The 18158-nt window shown below is 41.1% G+C and overlaps 1 protein-coding gene and 1 pseudogene across 3 annotated transcripts in view; one reads left to right on the top strand and one right to left on the bottom strand.

Moving 5' to 3' along the window:
* Window positions 1-18158, top strand: part of RANBP3L (RAN binding protein 3 like) — a 268002-nt gene that overhangs the window by 142047 nt on the left and 107797 nt on the right. The gene's annotated exons all lie outside the window — the stretch shown is intronic.
* LOC118524451 (centromere protein K pseudogene) lies at window positions 10208-11040 on the bottom strand (annotated as a pseudogene).

Below are 18158 nucleotides of genomic sequence, written 5' to 3'. Positions count from 1 at the left end.
AATTGCATATATTCATATTTGAAGAAAGTTGCTAAATTTGAAATAGCAAGTAATGGAAGTAGAGATGCAAGGTTTTCCCCATCCAATTTCATGGTCAAGGTCAAGCTCTGAATCCTACCAAAGGTCAAGCACTCCTCTTTAAATGAGGTTCCTGGGACCTGTCTTGCTCCCTCTCACAAGGGAAATTCTTGGGAGTGTAATGGTTGCATGCTTTCCAGAAGGTGTCAGACTTGCATTTCTGAAGACTGAAATCCAGTTTCTGCTATAATTTCCCCAAATAAGCAAGTTTCCTGACTCAACTTTTAAGGCAGATAATCCACCAAGCTGAGTCATTGAAAATTAGGCAAAAAAAAAAAAAAGGTGCTGATTTCAAAAGAAACAAAGAGCTTCAAGGAAACAAATTCTACAGGGACTAACAAAGTACTGTCTGAATTAAGAAATTTTATGGCAAAAAAAAAAAATCTGAAGAAAGAATTGCTTTCCTGTCTTTTCAGTACGAAGACAGGATTTATGTTGTCAGCAAGGATCAGACACTGAAATTTTTGAAAATACATCACAGTCGACTTTTGGTTGAAGCTGTGTAATTTATATCCTCACAGAGGAGTCCATAAAGAGGAGGATTATAGAACAGAAGAGATACTGAAAATCCAGCCTCTAAACAGAGGCTTCTGGGTACAAAGCAGGGATTAGGTTATAGTTCTTCCTTTCATCTGAGTTGTACCTTTAGAATTCTTCAAACTCTCCAAGAAAACAAAGAATTTATTGGAAATTGAGTGCACTGAGTAAAAGATGTTTCCTAGAGAAGTCATTGTTCACATAAGGACTATTAAGGGCTTCTAACACATCTAACACATATATGTTTAATTATTTAGTGGGGATTTTCTTACATTAATGATTAATGGATAGATTCTGACTATGTTCATTGAATTTGGGGGAATTCTCTTTCCCTCTGATATCTGAGAAAGATATAATTTCTCATTGACCATCATTAGAAAATAGCCCTTGTAATAGTCCACATTATTTCCCCCAATTGTTTGTCCTCCCTAGAAAGGACTAATGTCAAGTTTGGCCAAGCGACTTCCTTTTGTTAATGAAATATAAGCAGATATGATATATGTCAGGTCCAAGTAGAAGTTTTAATAGCCACTGAGTGGTTCCACCATCTTTTTTTTTTTTTTTCTCTTTCTTCTGCCTCAAGAATGACATGTGCTAGATAGGAACTGCTCCAAAGCTGGTATTGCAGAGGAAAAAGACATGTGGGAAAGAGTGTCAGGCTACTGTGGCTGAAGTAATGTGAGTAAGAAAAAAGCTTTTATTACTTCAAGCCATTGATACTTGGAGGTTGGTTGTTACATAGCCAAACTCAATGAAAGCTGATTAACCCAAACTCTGGTTCTTAAATTTTCCATTTTCTCCCCACCCCGGTTTAAATAGTTATTGATCTATAAACAAAATAAAATAAGTTTACTATGGATGCTTCTATTTAATGACCACTCCTGAAATAATTGAGAAAGAAGACAAAACCTTATCTTTTCTATCTTTAATCCTCCTTCTCCTCCCCCTCTTCCTCCCCTTCTTCTTCCTCCTGCTTCTGCTTCTTGTCTTCAACTAAATCTCATTTGTCGGTACCCGCTGGCTGTGGAATCTTTCTAGGTTCTTGCCAAGAAAACATAACTATTGTATTTGGGGTAAGTTGCTAGTTCCCAGGAAAAGCTCTGGGTCTCTTGGACTGGTCAATCATGACTTTGTTCTTTCTTCTGATGGGAAAAGTATGGAATCTAAAGATAAACTTTGTCCATGAAGAGACCAAGTTAAATTGACCATGTGTCATGGATATTGAGGCAGCTCCTAATTCAAATATCTCATCTCACTAACGCAGTGGTATACATAAGGACCAATATTTTGCCTCTAAAAATAGTTATCTTAAGAGAATGCATGATTTTACTTACATAAAGTTCAAAATAGGCAAAACCAAACTACATTCTTAGGTCAGGACAGTGTTTATCTTTTGGGGGAGAAATGGAATGGCAGTTGGGAAGGGGCAAGAGAAATGGAATGGCAATTGGAAATGGCAATTGGGAAGGGGCTTTGAGGTCGAAGTGTTCTGTCTCTTGTTCTTGATGCACAGATCAGTGTTTGCTTTATGATCATTTATTTATGTTTTATGTGTTTTTCTCTCTCTATATGGTACTTCACAATAAAAAAGTTTTAAAAATGCAGTTGTTGTAGCCACAGCCTACTTAAAACACGTATGAAATTAAAAGCTTGAGAATTAACAAACTCTAACTTAGAAGGCCCACTTTGTAGTGTAACTATGAAAAACACTCTCTCCATTCATTGTGCCTTTTCTGGGCTAGGAAGCAAGTGCGGTTCAATTTAGCACTCTTTTCCCCCCTATATTGAATGTTTTGTTTTGTTTTGTTTTGCTTTTGTTGGTTTTTTTTTTTTTTTTTGTAGCTTATCAGGAGGAAAAGACATTAATTAGGTAATTCTACAAATAGGTAATTATATGCTACAACAGGTAATTCTATATTGTACAACTGAGTCATTATATAAGTAATAAACTACACTGCATTTAGTACTCTGAGGAAGTACAGAATGCTGGGAATATGAAGCTTTATCTCTGCCACGCTGTTATCAGCCAACAGAGGAAACACTGTATCAGATACAACTCTCCAATCTAGAAGAGAAAAGCAAGCAATAATAAATTAGCTCAGTAGGTAACAATTTCAGAGAGGAAGCCAATGATGCCACAATAAGAAAATGCAAAAAGTACAGATACTTCACTTGCGCCTAGCTGCTCCTGCCTATTGCTATCAGAAGTCATCCAACTCCGGACAGAATCGCTGACTCCTCAGGGCTCACTTTGATCTTCTTTGATCTTCTTACATCTCTCTTTTCACACAAACCTCTTTATTTTACTTTTTTAAAAAGATTTTATTTATTTATTTGACAGAGAGAGACACAGCAAGAGAGGGAACACAAGCAGGGGGAGTGGGAGAGGGAGAAGCAGGCTTCCCCCTGAGCAGGGAGCCCGATGCGGGGCTCGATCCCAGGATCCTGGGACCATGACCTGAGCCGAAGGCAGATGCTTAATGACTGAGCCACCCAGGCGCCCCGACACACCCTCTTTAAACACAGCTTCAGACACATTCCCAGAGCCTTCAGCAGTGACATATTCCTCTCTACAACTAAGAACCTGAGAGTTGATCCTCAGATTTGTTCCTTGGTATGAACTCAACCACCTCTGAGCTTTATGGCCAGATGACAAGGCTTCTGGAATTCTATGACCAAGAGAGCTAGGCTAGTTTTTTTTCCCCTGAGAAACATTCGGCAATGTCGGGAGACATTTTTGGCTGTCACATTTGTGGGCGTGGGGAGGAGGTTGCGGCTGACAGGTAGTGCGTAGAGGCCAGGGATGCTGCTAACCACCCTACAATGCATAAGAAAGTATTATGCAGCCCAAATATCAATGTGCCGAGGCTGATAATCCACAAAGCACTTCAATTAGTGGTGAAGGGAAACTAAGACACAGGTTGAGTGACTTGGCATCACACAAGTTTGTTATTGGGCTGGGGCAGCTGCCTAGTCCTCTTGATGCTCAGCTCACTGCTTTTTTATTTTTAACTGTAACTATACCATTTCACCACCCCAAAACCCAGATCCACTTTATTCTGTGTCTTCCCTGCTTATTTAATGGGAGAATAAAAAAGGAGACACAGAGTGTAAAGCAAAAAAGTCACACCCTTTTCTACCTAGAGTCAACAATGTTTTATCCCAAGCTTTGAGTGAACAACTCTTTGGTGTAGATCCTTAGACTGGATGCCAGTTTTAAATCTAGGTGGGAAATCAAGGCATATGTAAAAAGAAAGGCCAGGCAAAGCAATGGGGCACATGACCATGCACAAAGAGGGGCCCCTGCAATGTGTGGGTGGAGATGGGGAGAGGGCATCACGGTGGGCTGTGGTGGGCAGTGTTGGTGACAGAGCCAGGTCTCCCAGCCCTATAGACTTCCATCTGGATGTGACCGGTTTGGGACATCAGAATCCTCACCCAGGTTGTAAAATTATCTCTGCCCAGCCCCTGGGCCCAGGCTCCTTCCCTAGGAGTTGATAAAAGACATTTGTTATGGTGGACTGCTCAGCACCCCTCTTCTCCCTTCTTATGGTGCGGCGTTGTGCTTTTCCTTTGCAAAACTGCTCTGCCCCCATTCTATATGATTCTGGCAGGGATTCCAATTACAGCACTCTACTGGGTATCTTCTAGTTGTCTCTCCAGATCCTCTCTCCACTCTTCTCTGTGTCCCAGAAGCCTACCGACTGTAGCTTAGGCTGAGATAATGCTTCTAAGGCCCCTATGACAAAAAGTGTCCCTGCCCTGCTTATCCACAGTCCCCCTCAGATGCAAGAGCTAACCTGATAGATTTCCTCACTGAAGTGATGAGAGCTTCCCTGGGGAGCAGAAAAAACAAAACAAAACAAAAACAAACACACCCAAGTTGAAAATCTACATTCAAATTATGCCTCCTTTTTTTTTTTTTTTAAAGATTTTATTTATTTGACAGAAAGAGACACAGCGAGAGAGGGAACACAAGCAGGGGGTGTGGGAGAGGGAGAAGCAGGCTTCCCGCCAAGCAGGGAGACCGATGCGGGGCTCGATCCCAGGACCCTGGGATCATGACCTGAGCTGAAGGCAGCCGCTTAACGACTGAGCCACCCAGGTGCCCCTGCTTTTTTTTTTTCTTTTTCTTTTATTGAGTCACTTAACCTCTCTGAGCTTCATTTTTTTTTTCCTCTGGAAAACTGAGATAATGTCAGCTGCAGGAAATGGGTCTAGAATGGGTGGGACTTCAGTACCTGGGTGGTAGTGGTGGTGGTGGTACTGGGTGAATATTTTTTTCCTTTGGTGGTGAAGGGAGGTCTGAAATCGTCTTGGAAAGGTTAATATGCAGGTCCCCTGACAACTCCAGACCACAGGCATTTCCTGTCATCCTGGGGATGTGCCTGATGTGATTTTGAGGAAGGCATGGAGCCTGGCAGTGACAGACAGAATCTGGAGCACTCACCCAGGGCCCTTCTTATTCAGAGGCAGCTTGTCCTGCCACGTGCCTCTCGCCCTGGGATGTGCTCACATTTTGAATGTGCTTCCTGAGAGGGCCCCTTGTTGTGATCCTGCGAAGTTGGCCCTGAGAAGGCTCCCTTGCCCTCCACCAGGAGGGCTTCCCATCTCCCCTTCAACTGCAGGGAGTCATGTTACAAGGGCAGTGGTGCTTTGAGAGGCAGAAGGAGCCCAGTGACCGCCTGACTTAATCATTTGCGGTGTCGTAAATAACCCTGATGACCCAGTGCCCGTGGTATCACTTTCAGGAAGTCATTGGTTGGTTTCAAGCTTGCCCTTTCTAGCCAATAAAGGCAAATCTTTCTGTGCACAGCACTAATTCCATGAACTGGTGCTAGACTGCATTGTGTCCCTTCAAAATTCATATGATGAGTTCCTAACCCCAATGTGATGGTATTTGGAGATGGGGTCTTTGGGAGAAAATTAGGTCTAGATGAGGTCATAAAGGTAGGGCCTTCATGGTGAGTTTAGTACCCTTATAAGGGAGATACCAGAGAGCTTGGATGCTCCCTCCTCCCCTTCTCTTCCACCCTCTTCCCTCCTTCTCTCTCTCTCTCTCTCTACACACACACACACACACACACACACACACACACACACACACAGAGGAAAAGCCATATGAGCACACAGTAAATGGCAGACATCTGCAAGCCAACAGGAGGGCTCCCACTAGAACCCATTCATGCTGGCACCATAATTTCAGACTTCTAGCCTCTAGAATTCTGAAAAAATAAATTTCTGTGTTTTTTTTTTAAAGACTGAGTGAAAGGACCCAGAAGATGTTTCATGTAATACTTGCCCAGAGAGAAAAGCAGAAATTCTGTAGACACTACAAGAAATTCCCCCAAAGATCAAGACATGGCACCAGCAGGGCAAGCAGGCATCTTCCTGCCTCTTCCTTTGTCACTCTTTCTCCCTTTAGCCACATTTCTCTACAGTTCTACCTCAGATTGATCCCATGTTAGCCCCGACATACGAGCCCCTCACAGCTTCGGGATGTGTCATTCATCTACTCTCAGCTGTTCCCACACACCTGCAATTTAGCTGTTAATCCTCCCCTGGCTCCTAGAAGAAACAGAGACACTCAAGGAGACATAGCAATTCTCTTCATCCACACTTACTTTGATATTTAAGTTCTGCAATGTTTGTTTTAGCGGTGCTGCTTCACAAATAGGATTTCAGTGTGCCATATTGGTATTCCTATTTCCCAAACATGACTCCCGGAGGAAAGGGGTCTTGCTATTTCTTAACTACAGACCATGACCACAGTGGGTAACCACTCTATTTCTATCTTTTATGTGGTTGACCATACATTGTTAGTCCTAAAGCCGGACTTTGTGATTAGCTTTGAGACTTTGGGAACATTGCTTCTTTTCTCTGTGCCTCATTGTCATCATCTACAATAAAAAAGGGGAGGGGGTTGATTCGAATGTCGCTTTTTTATGTCCCTTTCTGCTCTAAGGGATTGAGTTTCTATCATTCTTCATAAAATGTCAAATGTCCTGGATTTGTATTCTCTTTGTTTCCACGAGTCAGTAAGTATTTTATTGTATTTTTCTAAATAACTATTTCATTAACAAGTATCGCTAATAATGTCTTTGCAATGGGAATATTAATAGATCAGATAGTGGGAGTAAGGCCATGTACCACAGGACATTGGTTATACAATAAAGAAGCAGGAGAGAGCCCTCTGGTGACTCCAGAAGGCAGGAAGACAAAGAAAGCTGGAAGGAAAACAGAACATGACACAGCATTGCAAAGGGTTTATGAAGAAAAAGGCACCCACCCACCCACCCCCCCCCACACACACACGTGGAAACAGCTCTTCTCCATGTATAACCCTTTCCACAGCCAACAAAACAAGCAGTGGAAATTTCCAGCATGACAGACAAGCAGGTTCCAGTCATTAACTCTCTGCTTCCTGAACTTTTGCAAGGCTTCATGGTATTTGTAGGCTACCTCTGACCTTTGCTTTAGAAATTGTAAATTTTCCATGTCCTTTGTCAGCTGAGTGCTCTTTCTTTGTTAAATGATGGAAAACTTCCTAATATTTAAGTTCAATTGTTTGTTTCTTATTGAGACTCTACTGAGCTATATGGATGGATTTTTCAAAAATAACATTTTAAGAATACTAATGGATAGTACCAAATAGCAAATAGAAACATGTGCCCTGTGGCTGTCAGTATTGGTGTCAGTTTAGAAATGAGAATGTTTATTTTTGAACCAATGAATAGACTTGGATAAAACATGCACAATTATTATTCATCCTGCTTCCCCAGTGGGAAATGAAGGCTCACTGAGATTTCACTGATGGCTTTTTTATTTCCCTCTTTCCAAGCAAACAGCAGCTTGGGAGTGGAAGTGCTCTGAGCATTGGTTCAAAGAACTGACTTCAGCTGCTACTGTCAAAGCCTTAGGACCAGAAATGGATGAAACTGACAGTTGCCCCAGGACAAACTACTAAAAATAGTAATGATTGAATACTTACTGTCTGCCAGGTACTGTGTTAAGTCCTTTATAAAGTAGATATATTATTCTCAACCTTGTTTTACATTTGAAGAAACCAGTTTAGAGAAGTCAAGCAGCTTGCTTGAGATCTTGTAGCTAGTAAGTGCAGAATCTGGATTGATTTCAGGTCATGCTAAATCTGGAGACTGAATTCTTAACCTCCTGCTGTACTATCTACTTGGAAAGCTCTTTTTTTTTTTTTTTAATCTATCAAGTATGAGATTTTCAGCACTACCCCCGTCCTCCCACACCCCTAATACCATTCAATTGGGCTATGAATGAGGGTTAAACCAAACAAACAATTCAATTCTGTTTAATAAATGTGTCTTGAAATCCTACAATATTTAAGGCACCATGCTAAGCTATGCCATGGGGACTACAGAGATAAATAACCAAAGTCACAAAATTTATAGTCTGATGGTAGGGGGAAAACATTCCAACTTATAATTATAGTTGGAATGACAGGTATAAGCAGAATGCGATTGTATGATAGAAACAGCAGTAAGGGGTTGAGGAGAGCAAGACATACCTTTGCATGGGAAGTCTGGGTTGCTTTCAGGGGATTCTTGCACTGGATTTTAAAGGATGGGTGGGACTTCAAACATTAGGATTGCATAGAGAGGGTATTCCAAGGAGAAGAAGCAGCAGGAACAAATGCAGTGGGACACAGCTAGGTCCCTGAGCTTACAGTTGGATTATCCTGAGTAGGTCAATGAGGCAGTAACCTACAAAACTATATGGTAGGCTGGTAGAGCCCATCCATGAGAGGAAATGCAATGGTTAGGCTTATGCCAGGCTGCTGGAGTCAGGAGGATCTATGAAACTCTCAAATAAAGGTACCCTCAGAAGGGTGGGGCTCAGGGCAGAGTCCCCTCTTCCCACCCAGAGCCACAGCAGTTTATGAATACCACCCCTGTGTGTGGTGGGCAAAACCACAGAGCCGACCTAGGTGGTAAATCACCTTGGTCCCCAGCATTGCACAGACCGACCCAGGGGCAAACAGGCCACTGGTGGGCAGGACACACCTGTCTGGTATATACTAGGTACACCTGGTTTGGTGTACTGCTGGCAGCTTTTTTGATTGGCCCAGCCTTAGAGATATTGATTTTTATAAAACATTTAAAAGGAGAGGTCCCGTAATGACTGAGCCACCCAGGCGCCCCTGTTGAATCACAGACCCGTACCTCTGAAACAAATAATACATTATATGTTAAAAAAAAAAAGAAGAAGAAGAAGATAACAGGAAGGGAAAAATGAAGGGGGGGAATCAGAGGGGGAGACGAACCATGAGAGACTATGGACTCTGAGAAACAAACTGAGGGTTCTAGAGGGGAGGGGGTGGGGGGATGGGTTAGCCTGGTGATGGGTATTAAGGAGGGCAAGTATTGCAATGAGCACTGGGTGTTATTCGCAAACAATGAATCATGGAACACTACATCAAAAACTAATGATGTAATGATGTATGGTGACTAACATAACATAATTTAAAAAAAATCTTAAAAAAAAAAAAGGAGAGGTCCCTTTTAAGGTGATCACAATATCCTGAAGCAAAGGAACCTTATATAGTTAAATTTTTTTTATTATTTGTAGTTTGTTGTATATATTTATGCTCAATTTACCATTCATAAACTGCTTATAGTTAATTCCATTAATGCATAGTTTGCTTTTTGAAATAATTTTTCTTGATGTCTTTATAGAGTCCCAAGTTAAAGAATCTCTTGAGTGGAAGAAATGGAATTGTATTTACTCATATGTTCTTTTAAAAGGTCTGGGATAATTCATAAGAACATAACAAAAGCAGTTAGCTGATGGGTTTTGGGGAAGGGGTGATGCAGAGAGGAAAAACCATGGAGATGACAGAGAACAGGGTTGACTTTTCACTGATTATCTTTTATATTTGTTCTTGTTTAACTCATGTGAATGTAATATCTCTGACAAAAATAACCAAATAAACCAATAAAAGAACTTCAAATAACCCTATATTTTTGAAAATGCATAGATTATCTCTGGAAGGAGGACACCAAAGAAACTGATCACAAAAGTCATCTCCAGGGAGAACAGAGTGGCCCAGGGCAGGAAAAGGAAGGAGGCTTACTCTACTCCCTCACCTGTGAATACTGTGACATGGACCTTCGCAGAACCTGTTCCTCATACTGGAAATGCTTCTTGGCCTAAAGAAATAGTGTCTTCTCGGAATGGCTAATGCCTAAACTCTCATAATTTGAGTTTCACTTAGTTTAGAAATGGTTTCCTTCCGGTTTTTCTAGGAAGAATCACAACTTTGGTGACCATTTCCAGCCTAGCAAACATGTCAATGTCATAGTGGGAAAGTTCCAAGGAAAACAGAACTAACAACAAGAAATCCCTCCACCCTCCCCCTTTAAAAAAATTTTTTTTTTCCGAAGCATAACAATTTTATTTCTTTAAAATTTCTTGCAAATTAATTATTAGATGTTCCACTGTTTAACAGGTACTTTTTTCCAACATCCCATACTTTCTTCTATATCTGGATTCATTTTTTTCAATCCAATAGGAAAAAAAGAATGATGGTAAAATTTTCATAAGCAAAGCATTTGGCTGATTAGTTACTAAAGTATGGCCATTTTTTAACCTCTAACATTTCATGCAGTGTTATCAGCTGTGCAGTTGATTCTTGAATGTTTTTCTTTTTCTTTTTCACATTTCTATCAGGCAGAGGAAAATGATCTTCCAGAAACTCACCCAAGGTAATCAAGAGTTTCTCCTTATATTCTTTTATATCATGCATTTTAGTTTTCAGCTCATCAAAGATTCTTGATTCAGAAAATGTCACAACCTGATGTTTCAATTCACTGTGTAGTGCATTAAGAGATTGCAGTATCTGTTGTTGTTCATCCAACCACTGTTGCTCCCTTTCCAAGTCTTCCTTTAGCTTTTCATTCTTTGACTGAATAGTAGAGAGCACCAATTCAAGATCATGTCTCAATTTTTGGAGCTCTTCTTTGCCTAATGTTACAAGAACTTCTTCATTCAGTGGAATTATTCCAGGACTTTCTTTCTGCCATTGATTGAGTTCAGCAGTCAAACATTTCGCTTGCATAATTAATAATGACAGCTGAGCATTTGAATCAGTGAGTGTCTCAGTTCCAACAAGTGATAATTTTTTCTGACATTCTTCCACATCATTCCACATTTCTTCACATTCTTTAATAAGTTCTTCTTCAGCATTTGTAACATCTTCCATGTCTGTAGTACTGTCTGGATCTAGATCTTGCTGATTCACTGACATATGCCTTGTAATAATTAGCCTTATAAGAAAAAAAGCTGTGTGACCTTGGGCAAGTCACTTAAACTGTCTGTGCCTCAGTTTCCTTATCACCACAGTGCCACGGACTTCAGGTCTTCTTCGCCGGGCGTAAACAAGGCTTCCTGGACTAGGACGTTTGCGCGCGCTGCTTGCTGATTGGATCTGCCTAAAAAATTTTTTTGGGGGGAGAAGAAGAAAAGAAAAAGTCTTAGAAAAGGGTTGCATTATATTCTTTTGTCTTTCAATTTTCCAGGTTTCTCCCAACCCCCATGCGAACATCTCCAAGTATTCGTGTGAAATAGTTTATTAGATCCTTTTCAGGATAGGGTTTAAAGCAGTATGGAAGGAATAGAGGTCACCAGACTCTGGGGAGGGGAAGGGGCCCTTCTGAGATACAACGTGTGAAAAGGAGAGGGGTTTACCTTGGGTCAAATCAACTGTACTGTTCTGAGAACAGTGTTTAACTAGAAAAGAAGTGTACTCACTTCTTTGGGCAATAATGCAGGAAAAACCTGTGGGTGTTGCAGGGTGGGAGGGCAGTTGGGTGAAGGGGGAGCTGTTCTTACTGGCAGGTGGGGAATGCTGCTGTAAACAAGGCCCTGTTCGAGGAGGAAGGAAGTGTCTATCAGAGAGTTAGTAATGATCAAAGTTGCCCAGGAACATCCTTGTGCGTGAGATGAAGTTCACGTTACCTTAAATATCTAAGAATATACATTTTTCTCAAATACTAGATGGTCTTATTCTTTTGTCCAGTAACTAAAGAATGTAGCTAAAAATTGTGAATTCCTCTAAAGGCTCAGATTTCCTACCTGGCAAAGGAATGCATACCTTCAACAAAATATGCTGGGTTTCTCTTTGAGGGACTTAAATTTACACAAGGGAATGATAAGGGGGAAATGTAAAAAACAAGCCTAGGTTGAGTGATCTGACATATTTTTTTTTTGGATTGCAAAGTTTAATAGCTTGAAAAACAATTTCTAACTTCAGTTTTGTGCGTAGGCATGGTTTTGTGATTTCTCTCTATGGCTGAAGCAATATGAAAATGCAGCTTTCATCTGGTCACTGATCCTGATCAGGGAGCTCTAAAGGTTCTCTATTTCCTACTAGATCAAACTTACTGCCCTTCCTTGCTTGCAGTGTTTTCTGCAATATGGTCCTGAATTTACTCAGTCACTTCCATGACACCACAGCAAGTCACCCCTGCTCTATTTAGTTTTGGTTTCTTCACAGTCTCCAGACAACATACTTTCTCCCATCTCCCACTCACATCCTCCTCTTGCCTGCTGACCTGTTCACTTCCTTCCTTCAAGAACCAAGCCAAATTCAAATTTCCATGAAGATGGTCTTAAGTGGCAAAGCCTTTGTTTGTCTCTCTTCTGAATAGCACATGTCTTATGCAGCTATGGGACTAAGCCATGTCTACTTCTAGGCTTAGTCCCATGGCTAAGTCTAAGCCATGTCTACTTATGGGACTAAGCCATGTCTACTTCTAGGATTCTGACATGTCTGTGTTGACAGGTGAATAGGTCTATTTGCATGAAATGAAAAGATGCTGTCCAAGACAACAGGGCTGGAGCCTCCTGGTAAAGACACATCCAAGTTAGAGTCAAGGTGGACAGACAAGGTTGGCCAAACCTTTGGCTTCAGAGGGAAGAAGCAATGCTGGGTACTTCATAGTGTTTGTCATTCACATTTTCTTCTGCCCCCATGCCACCTTCATTGGGATTCCATTAATAGAGTGTGAAATGAATGGTGAAGAGAGGCATTCAGGTGAAGTTTCTCATTTGAATCCCAGTGCTGTGGCATTCTGAGAACTCAAGGCCATCCTATCAATTCCTTAGGGAGATGGTCGTACCTGGTGAAAGTTGGCAGTGCCCATAAGGAAGGGTTGCCAGATAAAATATTGGGTGCCCTATTAAATGTGAATTTCAGGGGTGTCTGGGTGGCTGATTTGGTTAGGTTTCCGACTCTTGATTTCCACTCAGGTCATAGTCTCAGGGTCATGAGATCGATGCCCATGTCGGGCTCCACACTCAGCAGGGAGTCTGCTTGAGATTCTCTCTCTCTTCCTCTCCCCCTGACCCCCCCCACTAATGCTCAATAAATAAATAAATAAATAAACAAACAAATAAAATCTTGAAAAAATGTGAATTTCAGATAAGCAAGAAATAGCTTTTTAGTATATCTCATGTAACATTTGGGGCATATTTATACTAAAAATTATTTGTTGTTTATCAAATTCAATTTTAACTGGTTGTCCTGTAGTTTCATTGGTAAATGTAGCAACCCTACTAAGAGGGACAGTGGTGCCTGATAAAGGGTAAAAGTCCACTGGGGTTCAATAGAATCTAGAGGAAGGAATCCAGATATGATAACTAGGCAGTTGGCCTGCTTCTCTTTCTGAATAAAAAGACAAAGCACTGAGAAGAGAAAGCCTCTTGACCCTTCCACTTGCTTCATGTCTTTGAATTACTCATGATGCCTGGAGTGATGACAGCCATCTAGAGGTCATGGGCTATAAGTAGGAGGATGAAAAGCCAAGATACCATGGACAGTGAAGCAAAAGGTTGCAAAGAGCTTGGGTCTTTTAAGACATTGTTGAGCTTCATCCAAGGAGGTTCAACCTTCTCTGAGACAACTTTGGGTTGGATCCATACTTGAATAACATTCAAATTCTGTTAGGAAGAAAGAAGGAGGAAATGGATGCTGGGTAGGTTAGCAACAATGTCACTAACAATGTAACCAGCAACCAGTGGATAGTCCTTCTGTAGACATTGTTTCTTTAGGCCTTGATTACTGACCAAAGAACACTAGGATTTTAAATATAGGTACAGAAATTAGAAGTCTAGGAAGAAAAAGAAGATAGGAAGTATATGCAATAAATGTGCTGGTATTCCCTTTTCCTCATTTTTTGTGTTTAATAGACTACCAATGTGGTTGAATGTCAAGCATAGCTGACATGGTTAAAAAAATTAAATGATTAACTTATTCCCTATAAGATCCCTGCTCATATATTCTTCCTTCATCCACACAGGGCCACTTGATCCCCTATCACCATCACTCCCATCTCCTCTTGTATGTACATCCCTACCTCAGTCACTGGAAAATATCTTTTCAGTAGTCAGGGAGAATTTAAGGACCCATAGCAGACTCAATAGCCCAAGTGTAGTCAACTTTGCTACTTATCAGTCATTCTCTGAACTCATACTAAGCTTCATGTCTGACCGCCTACCTCTAGATTTCTGAGAGTTGTGAAACATTCATGTTTTTGTTGCTTAAGACACTGTCAAGTGTTCTATTACCTGCAGACAGAAGTATCCCTAGCTGATAGAGAAGCTGCCAAGTTCTTGTTCATGAGCGTAAGTGAGACACCCTTTATCAACTTTCAGAAATGTTCAGGGGAAGCTTTCCAGGAAAGTAGAGTCCTAAATTATCAGGTAATGGAGAGAGCCAACCAAATATGGGTTACACTTGGCATCTCTATCGAAAAGTTGATACTGGATCTGAGTGAGCATCAAGCCTCCATGAGGACTTCAGCTCCTGAGAGCCCAGAGACTTTCCTTTTTATTCCCATCCCTCAACTGCATGACTCAATACACATTTATTAATTGACTAATTAAAGAATTTAATTGATTTATGGAGGATTTCCAACTTAATCTAAACCTGGAAGGGAGGATTTGAAAGGTGGTGTGGAGAAAGAATACTGTGGGTTAGGAGATATAAGAACAGAGGTCCTGGAACTGGTCATTAGCACAGCATGTTTGGTGCCTAAGGATTAGATCCCCTGAAAAGGATTAATAAGAGTTTTATGACTGGGAGGACGAAATGTTACTGCTGGATACATTGCTAGGTATTTGGGGCTGGTGCAATAGATCACTAGGAACCTAGGAATCACGAGGACTAGTGGAGAAATGCAAGGACAGAGATATCTTAGGGAAGTTCATTAGTCAGAAGCCCATAAGACCTATTAAAAGAAAGACATTGGTAACTAGAAAGGCAGTTAGGGGGTTCTTAAAGTGATTGAGGAATGGATTATAGTGGTGATAAGGAAGCAGGTGGGAAAAAAGTGAATCCTAGAAAGTTTGGTTGGAGAACTGACAGAAGGCAAGAGAAAAAAAATGCTAACATTTACTTGGTGCCTACTTCATACCAAGCATTTCACATACACTGCCCCATTTAGTGAGCTATATTATTATACTCTCCATCCGGGGGGGGCGCAATCTGTAAACATGTAACAATTTTACAGAGGGACAATAGTTCTAATAGAAGTGTATATGAGAAAGCTATTTGGGTATCTAGGAAAGAGGCATGGACCTAAGGAATGTCTTGAAAGATGCATGAAAATTTAACAGAAAAGTCTGAGGAGAACATTCCAGACAGATGGATGGTATGTGCATAGCCATATCTTTGGCAAAATCTTTGCATGTGGTGTCTTCTGGAGAATTCATTAGTACCAAGGAGTTTCTCTGAGATATTTGACTGAGATATTTGCAGGTCAGGGCAGAGGGGCTTTTTGGGACCCTTAAATAATACCTGCCAATTTGGCATCTTAGAAAAACTATAGCTATAGCCAGTAGTGGAAACATCTCCAGAGATTTCTGCTGGAAATAATGCTCCATGATGTGATGATGCAAGAAGGTGGGAAAGTACTGAAGTTCTTCCATGTCCTTCATCTCTCCACACTTCCCAGGATTCTCCAGGGACACCTGCTTCTCCCCATGACCCCCAACCCAACCTGTTTTCCTATCCATGCTAGGGGCTACACATATTCTGAGCACAAAGAGCTAGGCAGCATCCTCTATGTCCCTCATCTATTTGCTCTTGGGGCTGACTTTGCAGACTGTTCCTCTGTCCCCTTCCTGAATATTGAAGACCACCCTTCTCATGATGCCCTGTGGCTGTGGCTTTCTGACATTTGGTCTGGAGTCCCTGGGCCATGACAGCAGAGACCTCCTGCTCAAACCCTCCAGGGTTCAGGACATTGCTTGTTTTTTGTTTTTTGTTCTTTTTTCCTCTCTCTCTGCTGTCCTTGGAGATAGGCAGGAGACCTCAGATAACCCTAATATCAGGAGGGATCATCTCCATCTCAAAAAAAAATGCTCTAGTTCTGGGAGAGGTAGGTGGACTGGCTACAGATGCACTCCCTGTCATGTCCCCTTACTTGGCCAGTTGGAACCTTGCTCTGTGGCATTTGGGGAAGATAAGGAGTCTTCTACAATTTGTTCAAAAGTTAGCAAAGGCTTCCATGTTTCTACTCTAATTCTGCTGCCACTTCAAACCTATTTTTCAAAACATCACGAATATTAACATTCTCTTCATATTACTCTTCCTTCAAATAATTTCTAAGGAATGTGCCCAAATGGCACAGGAGTAGGAGTCAGGAGAGTCAGAAGTCTGCAGACCTCACTTTTGGCTTGACTTCAGCCTCTATCCCTCCATTCTATACCCTTGAGCAAGACATCACTTTTTCAAACCTTATTTTCCCCATTTGTTAAAGAGATGCAATGGAAAAAAGATAGTCTCTTCAATAAATGGTGCTGGGAAAATTGGACAACTATATACAGAAGAATGAAACTCGACCATCCTCTAACACCATACACAAAGATAAACTCAAAATGGATGAAAGACCTCAATGTGAGACAGGAATCCATCAAAATCCTAGAGGAGAACATAGGCAGTAACCTCTTTGATATTGGCCACAGCAACTTCTTTCAAGATTCATCTCCAAACGCTAGTGAAACAAAAGCAAAAATGAATTTTCGGGACTTCATCAAGATAAAAACTTCTGCACAGCAAAGGAAGCAGTCAATAAAACAAAGAGGCAACCCACAGAATGGGAGAAGATATTTGCAAGTGACACTACAGATAAAGGGCTGGTATCCAAGATCTATAAAGAACTTCTCAAACTCAACACCCAAAAAATAAATAATCAAGTCAAAAAATGGGCAGAAGACATGAACAGACACTTCTCCAAAGAAGACATACAAATGGATAACAGACACATGAAAAAATGTTCATCATCATTAGCTATCAGGGAAATTCAAATCAAAACCACATTGAGATACCACCTTACACCAGTTAGAATGGCAAAAATGGGCAGGGAAAGAAACAACAAATGTTGGAGAGGTTGTGGAGAAAGGGGAACCCTCTTACACTGTTGGTGGGAATGCAAGTTGGTACAGCCACTTTGGAAACAATGTGGAGGTTCCTCAAAAATTAAAAATATAGCTACCCTATGACCCAGCAATTGCACTCCTGGGTATTTACCCCAAAGACACAGATGTAGTGAAAAGAAGGGCCATATGCACCCCAATGTTCATAGCACCAATGTCTGCAACAGCCAAACTGTGGAAAGAGCCGAGATGCCCTTCAATAGATGAATGGATAAAGAAGATGTGGTCCATATATACAATGGAATATTACTCAGCCATCAGAAAGGATGAATACCCAACTTTTACATTAACATGGATGGGACTGGAGGAGATTATGCTAAGTGAAATAAGTCAAGCAGAGAAAGTCAATTATCATATAGTTTCACTTATTTGTGGAACATAAGGAATAGCATGGAGGACATTAGGAGAAGGAAGGGAAAAATGAATGGGGGGAAATCGGAGGGAGAGATGAACCATGAGAGACTATGGACTCTGAGAAACAAACAGGGTTTTAGAGGGTAGGGGGGTAAGGGCATGGGTTAGCCTGGTGATGGGTATTAAGGAGGGCACGTACTGCATGGAGCACTGGGTGTTATATGAAAACAATGAATCATGGATCACTATATCAAAACTAATGATGTATTGTATGGTGACTAACATAACATAATAAAATAAAAAAAAAAGAGATGCAACAGAGTCTGCTTCCACTCATTAGCATTTCTATGAGGACTGGATCTGGTTACATACATTATAGTGATATAGGAAGCATAAAATATGATAGATGAGCATTATCACCAGACAGCAGGACAAAGTAACTCTGGAGCCAGACTTTCTTTAAAGCCAGGGTTTTCCCCCTGGAAAATGAGGATAATGATGCAATCTGAAAGCTCCAAAATCCTCAAAGCTTGGGAATTAAAAGTTTTTTCACGAGTGGGGCACCCATACTTATTTGGTGGCAAGATTGACATGAGGGTTTTTATGGTCTTTGTCTAGCCCATTTGCTGCAGAAATCTCAATGTGCTTGCTTACTGGGTGCTGCCCCAGATCCCTTGGGAATCATTACATAGTATGCGATGCATGCACTGTACTATTTT

The sequence above is a fragment of the Halichoerus grypus genome, chromosome 2, assembly GCF_964656455.1.
Source record: "Halichoerus grypus chromosome 2, mHalGry1.hap1.1, whole genome shotgun sequence".
NCBI lineage: Eukaryota > Metazoa > Chordata > Mammalia > Carnivora > Phocidae > Halichoerus > Halichoerus grypus.
The sequence above is the reverse complement of the archived record's forward strand: the minus strand, read 5'-3'. Positions and strand labels throughout refer to the sequence as shown.